This window comes from Stigmatopora argus, chromosome 14 (assembly GCF_051989625.1).
Source record: "Stigmatopora argus isolate UIUO_Sarg chromosome 14, RoL_Sarg_1.0, whole genome shotgun sequence".
Lineage (NCBI taxonomy): Eukaryota > Metazoa > Chordata > Actinopteri > Syngnathiformes > Syngnathidae > Stigmatopora > Stigmatopora argus.
In genome coordinates, this window is record NC_135400.1 from 9324465 (window position 1) to 9351786 (window position 27322).

The 27322-nt window shown below is 41.0% G+C and overlaps 1 protein-coding gene across 1 annotated transcript in view; it reads left to right on the forward strand.

The window, feature by feature from the left end:
* Window positions 1–27322, forward strand: part of tex2 (testis expressed 2) — a 39664-nt gene that overhangs the window by 3564 nt on the left and 8778 nt on the right. Inside the window, exons 2-3 of the mRNA XM_077619836.1 lie at window positions 11382–11600; window positions 24744–25080. The gene's annotated coding sequence lies outside the window, so the exon portion shown is untranslated. The remainder of the gene's footprint in view (window positions 1–11381; window positions 11601–24743; window positions 25081–27322) is intronic.

Below are 27322 nucleotides of genomic sequence, written 5' to 3' on the forward strand. Positions count from 1 at the left end.
TGGAGTCTGAAGAGTACGAATTTCTTCCTCCCACATTTCAAAAGCATCCAAAGATTGGATTAACTGAAGAATAATGTTGCTATCCGAAATCAAGAACTTCTGAAACAAACACTTTCATAGAATGAGGGCATATTCATACCTGCCTTTTCTGGTTGTCTATAACCAGTGTTCCCTCTAAGCTGCGCGCGTGCGCAATTGCGCACTACTCTCGTCCTCGCTGCGCAGCAGCAATCATATGGCGCGCAGTAAAAAAAAAAAAAAAAAAAAATCGGATTTTTTTTTTTTTTTTTATTTTTTTTTTTTTTTTTTTTTTTTTTTTTTTTTTTTTTTTTTTTTTTACCCCTTTCCCCATGATGGCGCCGTTTAAGCGGCAGCAAGTGGCAGTAGCTCTGTCCACTTATGTTTTTCGTGTTTTACAGCATGTTTTACATGAAAAATGGACAGGTCGCCGAATGGACGTTCCGCCGAACGTTCATTCGGCGACCTGCCCGTCTGTCAAACGTCCGAGTACCGATGATGTCGCTCACACTGGTACTCAGTGCGCTCAGGGAGGTTGACTTTCTGCTCAGACCAACGAAAAATTAGAGGGAACATTGTCTATAACCCAAAAAAATTTGGGTGATTGAAATGGTAAAAACAGTCAGTCCGAAACCTCGCCAAAGAAGAAATTTTGGTTCACTGTATGTGGGAAAGTGGCAGCACCATGATTCCAGACCAGTTCAGAATTTTTTACACTTATTTGCATGTTACAGACTTCCGTAGCCAGAGGCAGTATACTAAATGTTGTTTGGTTAGCATCTGGGTCTCTGGTTAGCAGTATATTGGTTAACAGTAGTTGGGGTTCAATGTGGAGTAATGAGGTTATAGAATGTCTACTTGATATTTGGGCAGAAGTCAACATGAAAACTTTGTTGGAAAATAGACGCAAAAATGTTGGTATATTTAAGACGTTCAGCACTAGGATGAAGAAGGCCCACCTAGATTGTTTTGTCCAATAACTGAACAATGTTTGCATGTGTTTTTTTGTCAAATTCTGGGACTCTTGCGAAAATTTCAATATAAAAAGGAACCATAACAAACCAAAAGTAATAATAATAATACATTGTATTTTGGTCTGGACAAAAGAAAGCAAACTGTGCACTGGTGTGAATACGCCCTAAGAGTTGACCAAGACTTTGGGGAGTCCTGACACATCCTAAAACAAATCTCTTTCCAAGAAAGATTGCAAATACTTATAGTGTGATATGAAAATCTTAATAGTGACCAGTACTGGGCTGAGCTGGTTTCTGCCCAAAATCAAACAGATCGTTTACCTAGTTAAATTTTGGGTCAGTTGGAAATCCCTGCTACACCATGGACCACGAGAGCTTAAAATGCAATCTGCCACCTGTGTAAAAAGTGCCACTATACACCCAGGGAGTGTCCCAAGGTTTGATTCCGTGAAAACTCTGAGCATCCTCCACTCCATCTGGAGGAAAGGCATCATTTTGTCCAAAGAGCCAGCACCATTGTACTCCACTCGGTGTTTACGTTTGACTCAAGTTTCAGCTCACTTCACAGGATAGGCTTTGTTGTCGCCCACCTACTCACCGACTGTCGCCACAGTCCCACTGCCGCCGGCCTAAAGGACAAAACCCCCCACCCCCCATGATGCCTTTGTTTTTGCCCGCCAGACGTCTCCGATTGTTGCCTCATGTCGCTTCCTCCTTTCCTATTGTTTCCACGGCTCCTCGCGGATCGACGTGTGAGTCGGCGGGCCGGGTGGCTGTGATGGGAGTCAGGAATGACGAGGAAGGAGGAAAGTAGGGGGATAGAAGGGGGGGGGGGGGGAGTAGGGGGGTGCTGAGAGTGCATGTGAAGTTTTATGGGTAACCACATGTGTCTTTGGATCTTTGGCGCTTCCACGTTCTTTCCCAGGGTGAGGGGTTGCTCTCAGAACCCAAACTGGCGGAACATGTGGTTCTTGTTTGCCTGCAGAGAAGATGGCTTCTCTTCGCACTGACCTGCATCTATAATCCAAACATCCCACTGATTATTAAACAACACGGATGCTCTTGCACACCTCTCACGTGAAACCGAACACGACAGGACCCGGCGTGGATTGAGCACACAATCGTCATTGTCGCAAAGGTCAGAAGGAAAGCTTTCCAGGATGACTAGGATAATTCACGAATGTATTGTTTTTGCAGCAAATTGCCATTTTGGTTTTGTTTTATAACATCTTAGACGTCCCGGATCGGGTTTCTTTGCAGCATTGGCTGGGAGTGAGTGGGAGGATATTAGCATGATGCCTGTGGGCTCTATGCATTCACCACAGTGGAAGCTCCGGAACATTAAACCTTCCTTGACTCTGTGGAAAATAAATAAATTAAAAACCTGACAGTAGAAAATGGGAAATATATGAAAAATAACTCTAATGGTTCAAGTAGACCGTAGGTCGTCTCAATATTTTGTTAACACGGAAATCTGTACGGCTTCTGCTACTGTTTCCGATGCATTTTGTCAAAATAAATTGCTACCACTGAAAATGTGAGGCCTCAGTGTCCATGAAAACCAGATATCGGATTATAATATTAATCCGAACTTTAATCTAAAGGGATTTTCTCCATGTAAACGTAGTCACTGACAGCGTACGCTAGGATGCCAACTCAACCAAAACTCCACAATACCAATTACCCTCAACCAAAGTGAGTGAGAAATAAATTGTAATATGTAACGCTACTCATAGTCAGCTAGCATCTAGAAAAAAATTGTTTCTCTTTTCTCTGTTTGCTCTTTTTGTCTGTCCTCTCAAGCCCCTCTTCTGTCCAGCTGCGTTTTTGAATAAACACCACAAAGTAAACAACCACAAATGGGGTATTTCAAAACCCCACGCGGCGCAATAAAACTGGCCAAGCAAGCATTCTGGATGAATGACATCCATGGTCTGGTCATAGGAAGGCGAATTGTACAGGTGTAGTCTGTGCCAAATAAAAAGATAGACAATATTTGCTGTTTTTCCAGAGGCGAGGCAGTGCGAGGTTTCGGAAAAGTTGAAGCAAAGGAGGCTGTGATCCAGATGAAAAGGGAAAAAAAAGGAAAAGGGTCTGCTTCTGCTCGTCCCCGGCCGGCAAACTGGGCGGTCAAATTCAAAGTAAACAAACCCACGTTTGATGCGTGGAACACTGAGTGGAGTAAACAGAAACCTTAGCCCGGGTCAGCAACATGTGAGAAAGGTTCATTACCATTGACGACCAAAAAAATGATAAGAAAATGTTTTATCAAGCCATTAAAAACAATAAGACACGCAAAGACCTTTTGCATTTCGGTGAATGGACATACACACGTAAACACACAATTGAACAACTTAATATTATGTTAGGTTTAGTGAAATATCAATCAAACCATGATTGCTTTTGAGGCCGTTTCATAAAATGTGCAAATGCGTTCCACTGTACTGTAAAGCCGATGTTTACCGTCTTTGTTTTCTTTCTCGTTTTTTAGCCTTGTTAGTTCATTCCGACAATGGCTAGTGAGCCATTTTCACGTCCTATTCTTTCAACATGAAATAAAATGACGGGAACGCGGATGTTCTGAAGCTCTGATCATCGTTACGCATCTGGATGCACAAAGTCAGTCGTTTAAACGCCCTCCTTATGTCGGCCACTTAGAGAGGCAAGGCGGCGTGTTTATCAATCGACGCACATCAGAGGGCCAGTGTTACTTTGGTGGACCTTTGAACGCCAGCGAAAGGAAGCGCGCCAGGCGGAAGAATCTTAATGACGCGCCTTTGCCTGTTTTTCCAGCCTTGAAGAAGTTCAAATTAGTCTTTTAAAAAGGCAGAATTCAAAGGCGGGCGCATGAAAAGGGGGGCAGAATGAAATGTCGGCACCGCGGTGTTAAAAGGGAGATGGGAGATGAGAGATCCCGGGGTCTGACTTTGGTGTGACTTCAAACGCGTGTGTTTAAAGCGGCGGGCCTTAATGTTGGCCCGATAGCACCACCGTCACGTCGGCGCGACCTCCCACAGCTGGCCACACGGGGACACGCGGGGACTCATGTTGCGTCCATGTGTGTATTTGTGTCATTTGTTGTTTTCGGCCTTTTGTGTGTGTCAGCACTCTGGTGGCTCTCGCTGTGGGTCTCGACGCGATTGTCTCCGCGGCCTTTAATGTTTGTGTTTTTGATGTCGGCCAGCGTGTTTTCCTTTGCGTGTGTGTTGGTGTGAGGTTCAAGATCTAAAGCCGTTGGGCTAAGGCCCTCGCTCCCCGTGCACACGGACCGACCCCCTTTCTGGCTTTCTTGTTGAGATTCAAACGCTGATAAGCTTTGAACTGCAGCTGTAGATTCGCCAGTCGTTTCGCCACTTTAGCTCCACAAAGCTAACGTTCCTTTTAGCATGCCACCTGACGCATTATAACCGATGGCGTTACGGGTCGGTAACGTGACGGCCGTGGAGAGTTGTTGGCTGGAATACTCCAGGTTTCACCCATTTTTTCAAATATGACTGTTAAATTTACCAAAGAGCCTTCGGTGAAGACCCAGTGACCGATCGTGGTCTCGACACCACATCCTAATATGGTCTTGCAACCCGAAAGTCTTGATCAAATGTTGTCTCTGACATATGAATGTGACTCTGCATATTCTCTACCTCGGTCACAGTCTGCAGAAGTTCCCCATCTTGTGGAAGTCTACCTGTGTGTGGTTCCATTTTTCGTCCAACTTTACAACGTCTTTTTGAGTCTGTATCCGTTGTTGCTACCGCAACCAAGATGGCACCGTTCAAGTGGCAGCCGGTGGCGGTAGCTCCGTCCACTCTTGCTCGTTTTGTGTTTTTGCTGCTTATCTGTCTTAATTATTTGATTTGGTGATTCTTAATGATCCCATTTACTTTGATTTGCTTTGTACTTTATGCTTTTGCTTTGTTGTTCTGCGGCCTTTGCGACTGTACTGTCTAACTTATAACTATGCCTTTCCTCTTGCTACTGTCGCAATGAAATTTCCCAAATACGGGATGGGTAAAGTTATCCTATCCTATCCAATCCAATGAAGTATGCTCATGGCCTATTAAGCAAATTGATCTCAAATGTTTACAATCCGTGTTCATCTCCCAGCCATTCTACTGTTTTAACTTCAAGACCAGTCTTGATCAAAAATGGGCTTGGCCATTTTTGAAAGCAGGGTTTTAGCCATGTCTCGGTCTAAACTCCCAAAAGCCTTGGTCTTGTCTTGGACTAGGACTGACCAGCAGTGCAAATTTAGGATTTTCTGACAAGACTAAGGCCCAACTTCCCGTCTTTCAAAATAAATCCCTGGAAATGTTTGAAAACCTTGGACATTGGCAATTGGGTCTGGCTACATTAGTTTCCAAAAAAAACCCAGCAGTTTTACCCTGATGTTTCGCTCAGATCATTAAACGTGGCTTTTAAATCCGCTTGACAAATTACCGTCAATGGCAGCCGATGAGTTCATGTCATCAGGCGCTTGCATGTTTATTCTCATTAAAAACACACACAGGCCTTGATGCATTTTGCACAACAGGGATTCTTTCTGCAGATGAGCGTCCCGCCACGTTGGACTCCTCGATTCATGTTTTCAAAGGTGTGTGTGTGTGTGAGAAGGCACCAACGTCTTTCTATCGGCTGATCAAATAAAAAGTATCCAGTGGTCACCACCCGGCTCCTTGCCGCGAGGTCGCCCAGAACGCAATGGGGGCGCCGAGAAGCGTGGGGAGATGCTTCTGTCCTAGCCCTATCGATGCTTTGAGGTGAGGCATCAAAGCACTCTAAATTCTCTCTGCTATTCATTTCACGAAATAGTAACACTTGGAGGAAGACAAACATTTCCACCGTATTTTCTACTTTTTGTTATTTGGCATATCCAGATCAGAAATGCCTTCTTTTGATTGTATAGTCGTCTTCCCGTGAAACTTTACCTCCTGGTTGTCTGCTACGCTGGCTCTATTTTTTTTTTCTTTGCAAAGTTACAGCTGTCAATGAAACGCCTGTGATGAACCTTTAATGCGCTCGTCGCATGGCGGCAACCGACGGCATGTTTGCCCTCATCGCTGTTTTCGGAAACCTTCCGCCACGTTCGGGTGGGGGGGGGGGGGGGGGCGCTGGAATTTATTTATGACTTCCTGCTGAGTGTGGCGCTGTTTTAGCATATTTATTTTTATAGCACTTTATTTGCTTTGTTGAACGAGCGGCTTTGGAAGTGAACAAAAACGTTACATTTGTGGTATATTGCGACATGAAGATTGTGGTTTTTCAAAGGGGATAAATATATGCCTTTGTGTTTTTATATGGTCTGTGTGCAAGTGTTTACAGATTTCAGCAAAATGACGTGGTAAAGTTAATTCAAAGAATAAAGATGTTTACCATTGTTTGTGGTTTATAGTGAGGATACTGCTTAAGAGCAGGTGTACCCATCCACATATTTTTTTCCTGTCTTTTTTTTTTTGCCTTTCACATTTGTGTGCTTATCTCCTTATCCGATCCCTCTGTGTCGTTGTGATGAAAGTGATCCGACGTCCTGCGCCAGCACGGAGTCGTTGGGGCCCTCCTGATTAAAAATGCTCAAGTCCCCTACCGGGTCTTTGAAGCGGTACCCCCGGGCGCACGAAGCCAGCCAAGGTTAGCACGATCTTGTGTAATCCTTTATACTGGGCCCTGACATGGAGGGACACCCAGCTGAGAGGCCTGACAGTCACAATCAATCATGTCAGGGACACGTCACTAAGGTCGGCTGACCCGCCCCCATCTCCCTCCCCCATAACAACACACTCGGCTTTAATTAGCAAATGAAGCAACAGCATTGGATCAAATAAGAGGAGAAACACGAGTACCGCCCAATTTTACTTTGAGTTATTCGCTTAAAATTCACTCATGGCCAGCAATGACATCACTCAAACTCCAGGCCTCCACCTTTTCCCCCCCGACTGTCAGACATTTGCATTGTGTATGTTAATAAACAGACGTGCAATGTGACAGACAGAATAAGAAGTAGTCGCTTAAGGGTTAAAAATGTGGCAGAAAGATTTCAAAGTCCTTGTAAAAAAGACAGACAACGGGTCTTCCCACTATATTTTTTGAACCATAACCTTTGAAATCTGCAACTTGAAGAACAAACCAGCTAATTTGTGGATTTTTTTTAACCCAACCAGTGTCAGTGTGCTATTAATAATGTATGGTCGACATAAAGAAGCACTGTATTGACAGATTCATCAGGAGAAATACACGACAAGTGTCAAAGAGTAGAGGAAAAAAACAAATGAGCGATGACTGTCAATGAATCAAGCTAAAGTAGTGTCTGACTGCCACCTTTGCACGGATCCCTTACATGGCTACTATTTCCAACTTTTGACCATTAGACCAAACTGCACTGTTTATTGCAAAGAAACGAGGATTAGAACTATAAGTGGACCGTGTCTGGTCAACCAGAGGAATCCCCCAACTGTTATGGTCTGTAATATTCCCTAGTGGTGAGCCACTAGCAAAATGTCAGGAATGGAGCAAAAGATGACCCGACTTGGCCTCATTGACGGCAAAATATAGATATATACACATAAATATCTGTATGTATATGGAGGGGATTGCAATTAATTGCTGCCCACTTTCCCAGTTCAAATGGATTGGATGTCTACACCGGACCAAACTGAATGTTGTCTGTAATCCAAGTGTAGATGTCATTTTAATCACAGCTTGCGTATTCTTAAAAGAGCATCTGCATGTCTAAAGCTTCTGTCTGTGGCCCGACAATGAACCCTCCTCGCTCCTTTTTAGATCTTTACCCCGTTCTTCGTCTGTTCTCTCTCCAAACGGAGATCAACTGGGCCTGCTCAGCATTTTTATACACACATCACAGAGCATGTTGTTATTTTCATTTGCTTAATTGTACCGTGCAGCGTGTGGGTGCGTCGGGATGGATGATGTTTTTCCTCGTCATTTATTTACTTTTTCTCCTGTAATCTCCTCGTCTTTATTGCCAATAGACGGACGGTGGTTGTTTAAAATGGGAGGTGTTGCTCTTCTCCAAGATGAAAATGTATAAAATATATCCTTAGAACGTAATTAATGTACAGTTCATTTCAACTTTTTACTGTCAATGGCAGTAAATAACCTTTATAACCAATTCAGAACTATTTAGTGGCCCTCAAATAATCATCATTAAAAAATACCCAGATCACTCATAGTATTGATGAATACAAAAGGATTGGTTAAAAAATAATAATAAATGAGAAAACATTGGAAATTTTGAAGGTTCTAGAGTAGTTTGACAAAGCAGCACATTGAAGCTGAAATATTGTCAGCCACCTACAAAGCTACACTTTTAGGGTTTGTGTTTGTTTGTGTTTGGTACATTCAATGTTTTTGCATTCTGACTGCAGGCATATCAGATTCCTCCTAAAATTCAATTTTTAGGGCTAACTTTTCAGACTGTTTTTAGCAAGTGTCCAAATGGGATCTGGGCCTGTTCAGACCGGGTCAGATTATTGACCCCTCTGTTGTTATGGTGACAAAGGCATAATCATCATCCAACGTAGTAGAGTCATATCACAGACAGTCAAAATTCATCTAACGTATTTACTCGCATACAAATTGCCTTAAAATTGTTGAATTTGACAATTTCTCGCGTATAAGCCGCCCCCTACCTCACAATTTTCGGTACTCGGAAGTTTCGTCGAAAGACGTTTGGTCGACCGGACGTTTGGTCGACCGGACGTTTGGTCGACCGGACGTTTGGTCGACCGGACGTTTGGTCGACCGGACGTTTGGTAGAACGGACGTTTGGTCGAACGGACGTTTGGTCGACCGGACGTTTGGTAGAACGGACGTTTGGTAGAACGGACGTTTGGTAGAACGGACGTTTGGTCGCCGGGTTGTTACTGTTGAAACCAGCTCTCAAAATTATAATCATGAGAGAGAGAGTGAGTTTAATATCTAAATATCTAATATCAAAATATCAACAGTAAACTCATAATTTGACAGCGAGCGAACCCGGCGACCAAACATCCGTTCTACCAAACGTCCGGTCGACCAAACGTCTTTCGACCAAACGTCCGGTCACGCAATTTTTTCATGGTTTTAATAGGGAGTAGAAATGTGTTACATTGAAGGGAAAATCTTAAGAAAAATCATCACACGTGGGATTTCTGAGATACGGTCTGAATCAAAAGCACATTATTAGGGTCAATATCATGAGGAAGTTAAGTCAAGAAAGGCTTTGTTTACAAATATTACTGGCCTTATTTACAGCAGCCAAAAAGCACAATGGTACTAAAACACATGCGACGACTAAATCAGATCCGATCTTCTGACCAAATCAGATACTGGCTCAAAAAATTGGGCGCCAATAGTACCGAGTATCCAATCGGGACATCACTAGTCTGAACAAGGCCTCAGTGTGTGTTGTTCCTGTGATGGTCCATTGATTTTGTCTTTCTTTTGTGGTAATTTTAGTGTCCTGGTTTTTGAAGGCAAGTGCTGTTGTGGTTTTCAGACTGGTTCTGAAAAGGCCAGTAGCATTTGTGACACTGTTTGGATACAAATAAATATCAAGGATGCAGTATACGAACGAAGAGGCCTGTTGACGTTTATTTGGTCAGTAAATAGATTGTATATCAAAGATGTGAATATCATTGAAAAGCTGACAATTTACATAAATTTGGGTCGTGCACTCTGTAGTGTGGAAATTGTTAACACTAAGGCTAAACATGAGTTCTAGATAATATTGGTAAAATTCTGTACCATCTGTGTGGTTTTATATTGCGAATATTTTAAGTATGAATTCAGTGGAAGCTTGCTGAGGAGCGGAGTTACTTTACACTTGTTTTTTCTAATACAAGAAACTTCAGAATTCCCAATGTGGAACAACACCGGGGCTCCTTTTTTTTCTTGCTGTCATGCTATGCTTTTATTTTGTATATTCTTAGCTTTCCCAGCCCTGAGCGGTTGGCACTAAGCTTCGGTGTGCATGTGGATGTGTGTTCACTACCATCCTCATCATAATATAGTCATCTTCCTCTTCAGCACTCAGAAATAGAGCATCGCTTCCGCTTGACATGTGTGCTCGTAGACAGGAGTAGCTTGAAGGCGGACCCGAGGTTGGTGTGTGTTTGCGAGCAGGTGCCTGCTGGAATGAAGGTGATTACTTCCTGATCAGTTTGGCATGAAACAACCTGTTACTTCCTGCCTCCATCTCCTCTCTCACCTCCAAAGAGGAGGCAGGAATGCTGCGAAAGAGAAACAAACGGGGAATGCCGTTTTCCCCGCAGCTATTTGGCAAGCTTGGATTACACACCAAAGTCTTTGTTGAGAATCTACCTCGTCTCATCTTTGGCCATTCCTGGTGGCGGAAATGTGAGACCCACACGTGCTGCGGGGCTTGGCCGCACTTAAAAATCTGCAAATTCCTCAAGCCTTGAAGGAAGTTTGCATCCTGTCGTTGGAGGCCGGCCGGATGTGAGCGTAAAAGAGGGGAAAAAAAGTCAGGGAGATTGACGCCCGGGAGTGAGTAAGGCCTCCAGCTGGGAAAGGAAAAAGGATAGAAGGGCAGCTTGGAGTACGACAACGATAGAAATGTAAAATAAAATGGGTTTAAATGGAATTAACTATCATTTTCATTGATGTTGGAAGCAGATGATACTATAAATATACCCATTAGTCCTGTTTGTGAGCCCACATGAGAGCATTTTGTGAAATTTTGCTTTAAAAAAAAGAAAACTTGTTCTGCAGCCAGTTATGGTTGGAGAAGGATGTCTCATCTTTCATTGGGTAGATTTGATGTAAATATAATAATTGATCACAATATCATGTTGGCTTTGAAGTGACTAAGTTACTCATGCCACGGGACAACAGCCCTGCCAAGTAGACACCCGTTTAATGCCCCTTCCAAGTTTGCAGCATACTTTTCACCACACTTGGGTATAGGTTACACTGAAATATGCAGCCTTCCTCTCATCTGCAGGACTGTAAACATATCCTTTTCAACCCCCCCCTTCTACTGCCACCACCGAATGCAACCTAGTTATGTTTTTGATCCAGAAGGATTTGAAAGAGTGCAACAATGGCTTACTTTTTAACGGGAGGAAGGAAGTTGTGTACTCGTACCTGAGGATTTTCCCCAGAGAATTGAAATGGTATTTGTTATGTTTGTGTTTGTGTGTGTCTTTGAGTGTGCCCATGTTTTTTTAAAGAAAAACAAACTTGCTTTGTATATGATATTACTCTTGGCAATAAACTTCTTCCAATCCAGTTGAACTGGGATGGCTAACCACAAATAATGCCTATTGCTGTCAATGGCCTTTAAACATGAATTTGAAGACCGATTGATGGATTTTCAATAAGTATTGCCCACTGCAACCCCCAATGGTTATTGTGTTTGCTCTTCCTTCCTGTCAGGACCATTCAAAGGTAGTGACCTCTCACCTGCACATGCTGACTCAAGGTGTTCTGTATCCTCTGCCAAGTCCTGCTGCTATGCGCAAACACGCACAGGTGCAGCCAACAATGGAGGCTTTTGTATTGCCTCTGCACGATGTCGTAAAAGCCAGGATCGTATCAAAGAGCGCAATCTGGAAAAGCGAAGATCCCCATCCCTCAGAGTGCCGTATTCACATGGTATGTATATGAATCATTTTTCAAAATGGACTAGTTGAGAAAAAGTTTTGAAATCCATACTTTGAGTAGAGCCTTAAATTTTGGACCTAAACCTCACACGTTTACTTAAATCCTTTTTACACTTACCACCGAAATAGAATCACCCAAATGTATTTGCCTAGATATCATAAATCTCATTTCCTTACCCTTAACTTAACCCAAACCCTCATCTCCTTGCCTTGAACACCTAAACCAAGGGTGTCAGACTCGGGTTGGTTCGTGGGCCGCGTTAACGTCAACTCGATTTCATGTGGGCCGGACCATTTTAGATATAATATTTCGATTATTTTTTTTTATAAATGGATTAAATGAACTGGATTAAAGGGCCTGAATATTCAGTTTTTTATAGATCTAAAACAATGTTTATTTTAGCTTTTTTATATATTTTTAGATTTTACAAAATGATTTTTGAACTAAAAACAAAGAAAATATGGATTAAAAAAATAGCAATTATCAATTTAAAAGGGGGAAAATCAGGAAATTTAATATACATCTTTACTCCATTTTAATTTGATCCTAAAACAGAAAATGATGCGGCGGGCCAGATTTGGCCCCTGGGCTGCCACTTTGACATCTGTGACCTAAACCTATTCACCTGAATAGTTTTCCCCAAAATGCAAGCCCAATCGCTATGCCATCTAAACAAGGGGTCTCCAAACTATTTTAAATAGGGCCCCAATGGTTGCGGGATTTCATTCCAACCAAACCAGAAGGAACTTTTTCACCATTGCAGTCAGGTGCTGCTTCTTTTAGCCGAAATCTTATTGGTTTAACTGTTTGCGTGGGATCAGTTAGAAAAAACAGGACCCACAGCGGCCCTTGAGAACTGGTTTGGAGACCCTTGATCTAAACCTAATCACCAAAACGCCCAAACCTAATCCCTTTACCTTTCCCACCCTAAACCGAATCACCTAAACCACCTTAACCAAAGCCCCAACACTAATCGTCCTAGTCCAAAGAGAAACAGCTTTCTGTTGATGGTCGATAACTGTTACGATGTCAAACATTTCTGTGCCATCATCCAATGTCCAGTGCATCTCGCATTACCTATCTATTTATGTCTAAAATGCCTTTCCTATTCCTGCATCCTCACCCTCTTGCCACTGGAACAACGAAATTTCCCGAATACGGGATGAATAAAGTTATCCAATCCAATCCAATCCAATCTAAAGATCAGATCAAACTCAGTGTGACATGGACTTTAGACACGGTGGATAAAATCCGAGTCTGATGCCGTAGCAGTTAAACTTATCTAAGGATGTGACCAAAGAAGTCCATTCTAACAATTCCCAGTTAACATTTTGTTTTTGTTATTCATACCATTTTACCACTCGAGTTCCGTTTGCATTTGTGTTCTTTTCCCTTTTCCAGTCATTACAGCCACAGCCTGACATTCAGGCTTGGCATATGTACTTCATCATATCGAGTGGTTTTCCGTGTTTTTGTGTGGACGGGAATATTTCCTGAAACAAATCAGTTCTGACGTGATACAAACTATCTTCACGAAAAAAGGGGGACAAGAAGACTTTTTTGTTCCGTATAGACAGGAATTTGAATGGTGACATCAAGGATATTATCATCGAAAGACTGCCCAAGCTCCTCACATCATGTGCAGATGTCATTTGGCTGAAGTGCAAGGCTTTGAAGAAGAAGAAAAAAGGAGACGTCAGCAGTAAATGGCATAATAGTCATTATGTCGTGGAACCCGGACCGCAGCTAAGCCGTGTGTTCGACGCTTCCCAGGGCCTCAGACGTGACACGGCGTCCCCGTGGCCATGACATCACCAACCAAATAACATGCTTGTTTGGAAGCGCCCTTGATCGTCCGAGGGGATGAAAGGAAAGCGACGCCATCAGATGGGTCTTCAAAAGACAAACCTCAGGCGACCAACAACTGATGACATCACAAAGGGCAACGGGGCATCTGGCCAAAAGGTTCTGAACGTTCGCAAAGAGTAAACAACAAAGGAAAGGAAAAGTCCTTAGAAGGATGATACTATACCCTCCAAAAGTGGGTGTACGTCGGTGTATTTTGTTTCTACGGAACGTGCGTTGGTGGGGTTTATCTTAGATTTGTTTTTCCAAAAAGTCCCCTTCAATGATATATTCCAGTTGGGAAATTTTTGTACTTTACATCTGCTGCCTTGAAGTGCAAGCATGTTATGAGGATTAGGTCTGGAGCTCTTCTTCCCCATTCTCATGATCTCATTGGAGTGTACATGTGTTAGACATTATATTTATATAGACAAAAGCTTGAAGACACCTGCCCATTACACCTACAGGATGTGAAAATGGGTGAAAATATGCACGTTTCGTTCCCTAGCGTCCACTTTTCTTGGAAGACTTTTTGGAAGAGTTTGATTGGGTGGGGTCATCGGTTGATACGGTTCTTCCGGTTCATCCGAGCGTGCCTATACGGAGCTTAGTTTTGAATGTATTGAAATAAGTGAGGGACATGGGTCAAATCCCTGTCCTCCCCATAGTGTTTGTTTTTTCTCTTGAGTCGTGTTTCAAAATCTGTGGGTCCACTCAAAATTGTTCCTGGCAGTGACTGGTTGTTTGTCTAAATGTGACTTTGTTTGCCTGGAAGTTTTCCAGTGAACACTGCATTGATCAGAACTGTGTTACAGACTCATTCATCGTCAATGACAAGTTTGCTCATTCTTGGTAATATATGAGTTGACTTCAGCCGACAAAATATCACGGAAGAAACAGTTTTATAACTCTGAAAACTGGTCTTGTTCTTGGGATTTCATTTTCAGGATGCTAGTCTTGATTCCCAAAAGTCTCGGGATGAGGTCAGTCTTGGCTTGTTTCGGTTTCAACGTCTAAAATGTTTCTGTCTTTTCTGTGACTTCTACGCATCCATGCATAGTTCCAACTTCCACTGTATTTACTTAATACTTTTCTGTCTTTAACAGAGTCAGACATTTTTACAGCATTTCCCATTTGCATTACCGACCTGAAGGTAATTTATGGTTCATTTCCTCACCCATGCACCGTTAAAACTCAGCGCCCACATTGGCACCGCTTCTCTCAAAAATCCAAAGAATCCCAAACAAACATGGCCAGTCCTCTGTTAGCCTTTCCCCCCCTTTTGGTCCCACGCCCCCACTGTTCCTCCCGTTTGTCACCAGGCAACCGGAATCTGGATGGTCAGACTTGGAGATAGTCTTGATGCTTTTGGGAGACAGCTATGTCAGGAATGCAAGGTACCCGCTGTGCGGACAACAAGTAGACCGTCTCCACCTAAGGGGAACTAAGAAGCTTCTGTAAGGATCACAATAGTGGCTTTCCATTGGAAACATTGCAGGGGGATGCTTATCATTTGGCGTGGATATCTCGGAAGATGGTTCTCTCTCTTTCTGCTCTATAATTTTGGCATGACTCGTATCAACGTATATATTCAACTATCGAAAGCCGCTGTAATGTGATGCACGGCTCATTGTGTGCACATGAGAACATGTGCACAGCTGCCCATCTGCTTGGTGAAAGTCGGCGGCCCCTTGCAGCCAAACGACTGATGTGATTTAGTGGCGCGGGTCACAGGTCAAGAGCCCCCGGTCTCCATCTGCGTCTTTTCAACAAAACAAAAAAAAAAGCCATCAGGAAGGGTTTAGCCTGGAGTCAATGGTTCTGTGGACGTGTCTGCCACCACACAGATAAAAAGGTATGTCTTAAATAGGATTAGGTCAATAAATAGGTTGGACTCAACCCCTTTAACTCCCCTTTGAATCAGTGGTCTCTCATTTCTGATGGCGTCTAATTAAATAGCTGCAAAATCCTCAAGCCAAAGAAGACTGGTGTTTGGATCATAACAAACTTTCACATTTCTTTTTATTCCTTGGGATAATGTTTATGATTTCCTCTTCAAACACTCGTGAAAAAATTACAGATGTAAAGTTTTGCCGCAAGTATTTGATACTTTTTTTTTCGGCACCTCTTCCAGCCGCAGTTTGAGAACGTTTCTGTTCAAGCTTCGTCTCAAATTCAAGAAATGTTAGGCAAAGGTGCGACGTGACAGCCGGGAAAGCAATTTCTGGAATTTCCAAGCGTCTTTCAAGACAATAACTTTCATCGCAGGAAGTCGCAACTTTTATCTTCAAATGACGCTTATCCACCTCTTATCTCGCCCACGCCGACGGTCCAACGAGTTTCCGTGTAATCTGACGTTCCTTTTTGTCAGCATATATAAACAAAGCTTTCGCAAATACGCAGCGGCCCGCTTTTTTTCCCGACGGCTTTTTTGATGAAGTCCGCCGTCTTGCTTCAGAGCTTGTTTTTAGCTCTCTATCATAAAAATCCAAAGGAAATTACGCTGAGCCCAGCACCCGCTCGGCACAGTGGGCGATTACGCATTCAAATGGATGCTTTTACATCAATGCGAGGCTTTGAAGACCTTTTAATGAGCAGATAGCCCCAGTTAATCATTTGAGGAAGTGCCATCTTGGAAAGAGAAAGGAGCAAAGGGAAAGACGAAGCGAGGAAGACTTTTTAATCCTGAACGATATGCATGAGTAATATGGCAATCTATTAAGGAATTCATCAATCAAATGCTAGCCTAGAATTTGTTCCCCCTCAAGCTTAACTCCTTATTGCCGGCCCTCATCGTCAAAATACATTGGACGTCCATCAGCGTCGAATCGTTTAAATAATATATCGTTAACGCAGCTCCAAAGACATTTTGTTCAATGGCAGATTGTATGTGTATATGTATATGTATGTGTATATGTATATGTACATGTACATGTACATGTACGTGTATGTGTATGTATATGTATGTACATGTACATATGTACATGTACATATGTACATGTACATATGTACATGTATATGTAAATGGCTATTGCCTTTTTAGGTCACTTAAATCACCAATCGAGGACAAGGATTCCTCATTTTTTATTTACCATAAACCCAGTTTAAAGACTGTTTCATTCAAATTTGTTGTATTGGTCAATATTTAGGTAGTTAACACATACCTGTCAACTTACACGTTATTTTATATGTTTTTTGATCATTTCAAATTGTGTACGCCATATAACAACTTTTGTACGGGTAAAAACGATGTTTAAAAAAGTAAGTTTTTGGGAAAACCGATCTTGTTTTACCCATTTCGGCTCTAATCCGGATCGTCTTGGTCACTGATAGCAGACGAAAACAACATCATCGACTGCTAAGACTGTCATGCTTTAAGCATGATATGCGCACCTGCATTCCCCTTTCACACGTCCACCTTTTCACTATTTAAATATAGCGCGTCAGCAAGCAATGTACTTTAGTTAGTTACGCTGGCAGCGTCATACAGCGACATCTACAGAATCTTGAATTTAGTGCATAAAAAAGACTGATTGGGCACCCTCTTCACTTTGGGGAACATTTTAGACTTTTAAGTGTGAGTTAATATGTTTCGCGTTGCATTTGTACGGTTTATTATCACTTAATAAGGGGAATTGCAATCATTAATAAGGGGAGGAATCGGCCGAGGTTGGCAGGTATGTTAACACGTATTTCCATGTCATGAATATGACATTACACCTGAGGTTGAGGAAAGATGGCAAGGAGACTGCTTGAGTAAGTAGCTCAATATGTTATTCATTTACATTCATTCCTAAATGTTTTTTTAATTCATTTTCTGCTATTGAGGAATCGCGGACAAATGAAATGAAAGCTGTGAAATGGTCATAGGTTTAATAAAATAGAGAAAATTAAATATTAGTATCAAAACATCAGTGTCCTGCTTGATGTTTCTTTCCACAAAATCCAATTTATTTTGATTTAATGACCTACACTATGTTGCTGACCTTTTTTAAAAGTAAAAAAAGTTGATTCAAACATTTTAATTTCCTGGTGGGAAATGTAATGTATGTTTGTTCGTCATCATGGCAACCCGAGTTGGCAGATATAATAACCTTACAAAACGAGTCGTGCGGTGTTTGTAAGGTTTTTGGGGGGTTTTGTAAGGGGAATCATAATCATTTATAAGGGCAGTTATCGGCAGAGGTTGACAGGTATGCAAAGAGGAGTTTGGTTTTCGATATAATTATGGACCGCAATATTCTTTGTGCGGATTGCGTGGCATTATAGCGGTAAAACACTATCCTGTCCTAGCAAGGCAAGAAAGTGCGAGGCCATGGACAAAGGGGCAATGAGCGTTTGAGCATTGTGCCGCCATCTGTCTCCGTAGAGCGCCATTTTTGGAACTGTTAAGGCTTTGACTGGGATCCAAGGTTAGCTTGGAAGCCAACCTGCGGGAGGACGGACCGCCACCGCTACCGCCGCCGCCGCCGCACATTGATCAACGTCACATCTGAAAAGGGTGGCACATGTGATGAAGTGGACCAACAAAGACTGGGCATGAGAGGAGACGGCGTCAAAGGGAATGAAGTCGATGGCGGACGGAGTGCTGAAAAAAGGAGGGGTGGACTAAAAAAAGAGTGGGGAAGTAGGCGATCAATGAGCGGGAGACTGATGCAAAGGATAAACAAACATCTGGAGGGCGCCAGAGACCAAAGTGTTGTTTCTCCATCTCGGCAACAGTCTAGTGGGGCTTTGAACTTGGCCCCCATTAGATGCCTGATGACGGTTTGAAGAGACGACGAGCCTGAGACCAGTCGGAGCGTTTTCCATGTTAATTTGTTTTTGTAGCGGCAGCGCTGGTACGTGTGGGCGTTTTTTTTTTCTTTTTTCTTCTCCAGTCCTTTGAATCATTCCTCGTCACAGCTGATTTAAAGCGTCAGGATCAAAATTCCTCCTTTTAGCTCTGTTGATTTCTTCTCGTTTTATTTTGCCTTTCATCTCATTGGCTTACCTTTTTTCTGTAGCGGAGAGCAATTGAAAAGCAGCATCAGATTTGAGGAAACACAAATTGTTTATTACATGTAACTTTATTGATGACATTTTTCATAAAAAGTGCAATGATTTTCTAAATGAGCCGGAAATTATTTAATGTTCAAAAGGATGCCATTTTACTTTGTGCAGGACAATGACTTCAATGAGAAATCTGAAATTTCAATAAATGATTTTTGAACTAAAAACACAGAAAAAATGGATTTAAAAATTACAATTATTGATTTAAAAGGGGGAAAATCAGGAAATTTAATATACATCTATACTCTTCATTTGAATTTGATCCTAAAACAGAAAGTCGGCACTCATGATTTACTTTCCCGGGCCACACAAAATGATGCGGCGGGCCAGATTTGGCCCCCGGGCCGCCACTTTGACACATGTGCATTAGATGGAAGTCGCCTTTAAAGTGTGAATTGCCTGCCGTTAACGGTGACCGAAATCCAATACAATTAAACTGGGAGGGTTGACAGCGAATAAGCATTTCTTCAATCAAGTTCAAGTTCAAATAGATTGAACGTCAACTAGTGAGGAAATGCACCTAAATTTACAACAGAAGGATGAAAAGAGCCACGTTTTCGTGTCTATCATCGTCAATGGCACTTTAAGAATGAACCATCGATAATATTTACATTTATTGGGAAGTGTTTTGTTTAAATAACATTAGTGACAATATAAATAGCATTGTTACATATTTTGCGAAAAACTTAAGTGTGGTTTTCTGATGATTCTTATTTGTAATACATCATCTCTGCATTGTTTTCTCTTGAAAGGCTACAAAGGCAAGAGTGCTACACGTCTTAAGTGTTTTTAAAGGCTCCCCAGACGTGTAAACAAAGTGCGTGAAGTGCGCCACATTCTCCATTTCCACTTAAAAGCTGCCTTTAAATCTTTGTTTTCTCTCTCAGCGGAGGGACGGAGACAGGTTAACTTTGAGGACAAGTTTAAAAAGCATCATTTGCCCTTTGAAGTATACATTTAAAGCCAAGACGAGTGGAGGCCGTGACCTCTCTTGGATTTATACCACGTTAAATCAACTCTGTGTGCGCGCCTGGTAACCGAAAGAGGTCAGCTGATGCTTTAACAGCTTCTTTGCTCTTTGACCCCCGGGCGGCATCCGCCATCAGGTCGGCGGCACGGCCTTAGACCGTGAGAGCCAGTCTGGCACCACCACCTTCAGGTTGACTGCCAGCTTTTGTCCCCCCCCCAAGCACCCCTCCCCGACCCGGGTGACAGGTTCTGGGGGGGATGACACATGAAAGAGGTCGAGGCGGGGTTGCCGCCTCTATGTCAGCATCTCCTCCGTAGTACGCATTACATACACAGACAGTAGATTTATGTATATATGCATTGTGCCGGCACAGCTCAAAGGGGTTTCGATGAAGATGGATGAGCTGACGAGGGGAAAAAGGTGGAGACGGCAGACATTGAAGTGCATGAAAGTGGGGGGGCCCAGGGGGACATCTGTCGAATGAGGATGCTGATTTTTGAGGTGGTTATACATTGAATTTTTTTTTTTAATTTAGCTATAATAATTCGTATAACTATTGTGCTAACTTCACAATAGAAAGCAAAATCTTGAATCCGCACTTGAATATGTGTGCTATATACGTAAATACTGTGCGTGTGTGTGTGTGTGCGTGTTTGTGTGCTCAATATAAAACCGTCTTGACGCTCTGCAATACTAAATTCTTACCACAGGAGGGTGAAAAAGTGCTTGTTAGTTGGAATGGCACAACATAGTATAATAGTGTTTTTAATATTTACTCCTTTTCTGTACCACTTATCCTCGCAAGGGTTGCGGGGGGTGATGGAGTCTATCCCAGCTGACTTTGGGGAACAGGCGGGGGACACCCTAAATTGGTGGCCAGCCAATAACAGGGCACAAGGACAATTTAGAGTCTTCAACCCGCGTACGTTGGTTGTTTTGGCGATGTGGGAGGAAACCGGAGTACCCGGAAAAAAACCACTCAAGCCCAGGGAGAACAGTCAAACTCCACGCAGTGAAGACCCCCTCGGCCGCCAGGCAACCCTTAATAAATAAATAACGATAAAATTAAAAAATTAAAAACAGTTTAAATAAATATGGGATGCTCCTGTGTATCACTTGAACCACTTTTCTAATTTACCATTATTCACCAATAAAAAAGCAATATCTACATAATATGAACCCCCAAGTGAATTTTACCACCAAAAAGAAAATTGCGTAAGATTTTGAAGAATAATTTACTCTTGTTCTAATACGGACTGAATGAGAATTTGTTGTATGTGGGAGGGGTTTTGCAAACTTCAATAGCCTCTCTGTGTGTATCCAACATGCTGAGAGTTGGCCCTGTCCATTCAGGGAGACCCCAACTCATAAAGAGCTCTTCTGTGGCCCCCCAAGCTGAAACCCATCCAGCCCCTTCCATGGGAATTTAAAATCTACAATCCCAGAAGGCTGAGAGTGAATGATCGTGCTGCTGCAACCATTGATGGCGATAGGCGTCCAATCTATTCAACGTTTTTTGTTCATTGGCCTCGTCACAGTCAAAATGGATTGGACGCCTATCGCTGTCAATGGTTGGAGCAAAAAATATGTTTTGAACAAATCCTTTGTGTTTGAAACTAAAAAGGGGAAGGAAACATAGGTGGGTGAGATGAGGCGAGGAGGGGGCACCACCTTTTCACGATACCTCTTGCACCACAGATGTCGACACCCGTTACAAAGCCTCATTTGCATATCATAATCCTCATCTCTCGACCTTCTGATCAGGTGCGATTCTGCGTGACCCCCACCAACACCAAAAGGGAGGCAGGAGGGCGGAGGGGAGGGGAGGGGAAAAAACGACTTTGAACGGCGTTTGAAGTTCTCTACCGGAGTTCAAATAACACGCAAACATGTGCGTGCCATGGAGAGGCTGATTTGTATTAAAAAGAGGCGAGACGAAGGGATGGGAGCAGGGATGAAAGGGGGTCAGGGGGGATTTTCTGGAGGCAAGCCCAAACCTTTTACAGAGGATTTTTTTGTTAATATGCATTTTAGGTTTTGTGCTGTCATGAAATGTTTAAGTTAATCCAAAATATGTCAAATGAGTGTTATTTTTTGCTCGTTTGGCAGGACTGGAAATTGATGTCATTGGAGGTCTTAAAATACTTTTTCTTCATTTAAACATCTATTTCTTTAGTAAAATAATTGTAATTATAATAATATTTCTCTATTTTTTTTCTTTGGGATTTCTTTTTCTTTCCTTTTTTTACTAACTTGAGTTTTACTTTTTTTAAACAAAAAAAGGTTTGAGTTTACTGTTAATGTAAAAAAATATCAATGATACAATATCTATTTTCCCTATTGTATATAAACATGAAAAAAATCCTTATTTGTTCATTATGTAAAAGAAATATACATTAGAAATGTCTAAAATTAATACAAATCGCATCTCATCTCTCAAACATTTTTTTCTAAATTCTATATTTGCTGCAATATTTATGCATTTATTCATTTTCTGAACCACTTATCCTTACAAGGGTCGTGGGGGGGGGGGGGTGCTGGAGCCTATCTCAACCTACTAGGCACTAGGCAGGGGACACCCTGAATTGGTGGCCAGCCAATCGCATACCCAGTACCAATTTGAAGTTATCAACCAGCCTATCATCCATGTTTTTGGAGTGTGGGAGGAAAACGGAGTACCCGGAGGAAACCCACGCTAGCCCGGGAAGAACATGTAAACTCCACATAGGATGTGGGTTCAAAGCCAGGACCCCAGAACAGTGAGCCTGAAACGCTAAATACTCATCCGCTGGGCAGCTCTTAAAATTAATAGTTATTATCCTGTTTAATTTTTAAAAAATACTACTAAAAGCTCATATAGGATTCGCACGATTATTAAGTCAACAGTGTCTCTCAACATTTCGTTCATCTACTGTGTCACTTTTCCACCCACACAGGGGTCGCTGGATCCTATCCCAGCCAACCATGGACAGCAGGCGGGGGACACCCGAATTGGTTTCCAGCCAATTGCAGGCAGGGCACAATAAAATAAATTTCTCATACCTTTCAACTTACTATACGTTTTTCCTGTATTTGATACTTTTTTGATCATTTCAAATTGTGTACACCGTTTAACAACTTTTCTACAGGATTTTTTAAAGTATGTTTTTCTGTAAAACTGATGTCGTTTTTCCCCATTTGGATCAGCATCATACAGCAACATCTACTGCAAGGGTGTCAGACTCGGGTTGGTCCGCGGGCCGCTTTAACGTCAACTTGATTTCACGTGGGCCGGACCTTTTTAGATATAATATTTAGATTCTTTTTTTTATAAATGGATTAAAAGCCCTGAATATACAGTTTTTATAGATCTAAAACAATGTTTATTTTAGCTTTTTTCATATATTTTTAGATTTTACAAAATGATTTTTGAACTAAAAACACAGAAAAAATGGATTAAAAAATGACAATTATTGATTTAAAAGGGGGAAAATCAGGAAATTTAAAATACATCTATACTCTTCATTTTAATTTGATCCTAAAACAGAAAAGTCGGCACTCATGATTTACTTTCCCGGGCCACACAAAATAATGCGGTGGGCCAGATTTAGCCCCCGGGCCGCCACTTTGACACATATGATCTACAGAATCTTGACTTTAGTGCATACTGATTGGGACACCCCGTCCACTTTGGAGAAAATCTTAGACATATTAGTGCGTAAATATGTGCCGTGTTGCATTTGTACATTTTTTAAATTACTTTATTAGGGGATTTGCAATCATTAATAAGGGGAGCAATTGGCTGAGGATGCCAGGTTTGATTTCTGTTTATTATATGCATTCCCTTTGCATTGTCTCTATTGCGGGTGCGGTTATTTATACTTGTTTGACCTTGTGGTCAAAATAGTCATCCACTGTAGTACTCTCCAGCTACTGTAATGTAGTCTATACGGTAATGTTGAAAAGAGTCCACTTGAGGTGACGGTCTCCAGTCTCTTATTAGCACTGACGTCTCTCCTAATGAAAAGCTCATTAGCACACGAGAAGCCAGACGAAGTGGCCGCCTGGAGACTTGCTCAGCAGGTGGCCTCGCAGTAATGTTTCATCTAAAGGGAGCTCGTCAACCCTCACACGAGAGCAAAATGTGCCCTTGTCAAGTCTTAATTAACACGCCGCACGCTATGTGCTTTTAATTGCTATGAATTAGGATCTATTCTAATGTGTGCAAGTTTGAACTTGAACATCTGCATGTCATATCAATTTTTGCCACAGGGTGGTGCTGTTGATTATGAGCAATGACAATCCAGCATTCAACTAATTTTGTTTGTATTTATGATGAAAGCGTTGAAATGGGTTTAAATCAAAAGCATTTGAAATTAAGATACTCAAATTTGAGTGATATTTTTAATTAAATAATGCAAACTGAAATCTAAAATCGTAGATTGTGGTTTCTTATGTACATTTATAAGATTAAATGGTATTTATACTTGAAAAACTGGTGTAAAATTGTTATATATGGAGGACCAGGAAAATGTTGAAATAAGTGAGTAGTGAAATCAAAAAATAAATATGGAGATAAAGGTTAAAATATTTTTAAACTGTTAATGAAACTAAATACATAGAGTGAAACTTGATGTCAAAATGAATTAATAACATTTTACATGAATGTGGAAATAAATATTGAAATAAAAACCGAAAAAAATAACTAAATATGGAAATAGTAACATTTAGCTGGCAAGTAGTCCGGGGAATACCCCACCTCCTGATTTTTATCTTAGTTGGTCTCTGGCACCCCCGGGACCCTCCTAAAAACAATCGGCACAGAAAATGAATACATATTAACATTTTAACATGATACATTTAATTATTCATTTGATGGTATATTTATGTTAATCCTGTCTTTATCTTTATTTACTCAAACAATCTTATGAATGAAATGTTTGATGGAGCAACGATGACGTTCCTGTTGACGTCTCAGTAACTGACCGCTAGAGAGCAGCATTTTCAAATAAATGCTTTGACAAAGAAGTACCCCCCTGTTTATATTTAAAATTCAAGATGTAAACATATAGAGCTTTCTGAATACATTTCCTGAATATTTTTTTCCTTCAACGTCAGTCCGAAATCATCACCATTAGTCCATGTTTCATGTTTAATATTTTAAAACTTCCTAAATTGTTGAAGAGCAAAAGCACTCCATTTAAGGAAGGGGATGCCATGACACAGCTCTCCTCCTCCCCCTTTCTCCCCCCTCCCACCCTAAGTACAGATTTGCTTCTCTTTTGCAGTGGGCCAACACGACGAACCCGCGTCCGCGGAAAGGGCGAGAAGAGGAAGGAGAGGAGAGGACGCCCCTCCTAGCGGAAATGCAATGTCACTGTTGAGGAGGGGGTGTGGCGCTTGCCATTCACCAAAACAAAACCAGCACGCCGCAGCCCGTTCCAGAAAGACCTTCCGTGGTCGTGCGGAACCAGACCTCTCTCTCCTTTGTGTGCGGACGCGTAAGGCATCTAACCCTAACCCCATCACGTCCGAAAGCAGCTCGTATTACGCGGATTTACCCAAACCTGCTTCGTCGTGGCCCGGACAAGCCCGAGATGAGGAGGATGCGGCAAAGTGACCAGGGTGAGGTTCCGGTTTCTTTCATTCTCTATCTTTTTTTGACAATGAACCAGATTACTTTGTTGCTGCGGTAATCCCGGTTGGATTAGGGGTGTAATTCTTCCTAGCAACCGCGATAAATAAAGATGCTGCGATGATGCTGTATACTACAGAATACGAGATGAGGTTTGGAAGAGGGGTTCTGGCCCTTTAAGAGCGCATTTGGGGGAATTCAACCTGATTTGAATGAATGAGTTCATTTGAGTGCATGCATCGCTGTGGAAATGAATTCCTTCAATGTAAGAAAAACAAATAGACAAAATAAGATGCAAAGTGCAAATGCAAGTTTGTCATGTTTAAGATGGTATGGTTTAAAACAATATTTGATTAAAGTAAAAACAGTGTATTTACACATATAATAATGTATTTATAATTGTATATAGAGAGAGAGAGAATATATATATATATATAGAAAAAAAAATATATATATATATATATAGAAAAAATATATATATATAAGTATAGAAAAAAAAAATATATATATATATATAGAATATATATATATAGAATATATATATATAGAGAGAGAAAATATATATATATAATAGAAATACAATGAATAATAATAAAAATATATATGTATGTGTATTTACATATATATATATATAGAAAATATATATATAATAGAAATACAATGAATAATAATAAAAAATGTATATGTGTATTTACATATATATATATATATATATATATATATATATATATATATATATATATATATATAATAGAAATACAATGAATAATAATTAAAAAATATATATGTATATGTGTATTTATATATATATATATGTAAATACACACACACCCATATATACATATGTTTTTTTATTATTCATTGTATTTCTATTTTTTCATTAATGCATATAAGTAATAATTTGTAAAAGGTTTATACAAATTAAATTGTTTAAGCTTTTTTGGGCCCCAGTAACAGTTTAAATTTGTTTATATATATATTTATAGTATTTAACTCATTACAATAGACGTCCAATTTATTTAAAATGGGCAAATGTCTGAATTCTCAAATTTCAATGTCATTGACGGTGCCTGACCACCAATCTATAGGTAGCAATCATTCTTTGTCATCTTCTTACGGATGGGACGTCTTTCGCCATTAAATTTATTAGTTTTAACCAAAACCATTTTTAAGTATTGCGATAATCGTTGAAATCAAACAATACAATATTGATATTATAAATTGGCAGACAAAGGGCGACAACGGACAGTATTTTCCCTTTTTATCAAACAGGAATTTAAACACACACACACTTGACCTTTAGTCACACATCTACTAATTGTTTCCGGTCTAAATAAAAGATGCTTGAAAGTCCATATATTGCAGTTTGAAATTACCTGACAGATAAGGGAATATGACTCATCTTTGGTAAGACTACTCTCAATACATTTTTACTGCCGAGTGACACTGACGCACCACCAGATTTCACTTGTGGAAATCCAGATTTGAGGATTTTGATAAACATATCTCATGTGTTGTGTTGTCTTGTGCTTGTAGATTTGCATGCAATGGTGCAAAGTCGCTTGATGTTCTTTAAGACCTTGGCAAAAAGCAAAATGTCACCTTTTCATCTCCATTTTGGTTAAAAAGAAGGCGGGGAGAATAAGAGCGGAGCACAATGAGCTCTTTGCTGTTTCCTTGGCAACTGACATCAACGTTGTTGTGTGTGATGATGTTTTGCTGTGGATTTAAAAATGCTCTTTTATATTTAAATGTAATCCTTTTAACTCTCTGGTTGCCATTGACAGTGACATGAATGGCTTAATAGTTTAGCCCCAGAAAATTGACTTCTTTATGTTTTATTTACAGATTTACTGGACTAGCGTGTTGGGTTTAAGTATGTTAGATTTTGTAACTTCTTGGTTGTAGAGTACACTTCATCTCAGTTGTCAAAAGGCTTCAGTACAAAGAAAAGTAATTTACTGAACAAACATTCAATTCATTTTCTGCATTAATAAAGGTGAAACACAAAACAAAAGAATCAATTTCAACTGGAGCATCCCGTGCACTGTTTTGATTCCATTTGCCCCGCCTCCTTCCATTAGCGGCCATTTGTAGTGTGCCTCCGGAGAGCGAGAGTAAACAGTGTATGGATGGGTCGCAATATGGAAGAACAAACATGCACAATGGCATCATGAGGTCGCACTGAATAGAATTTGGCACAAAATGGATGACTTTTATAGCATACCGTGT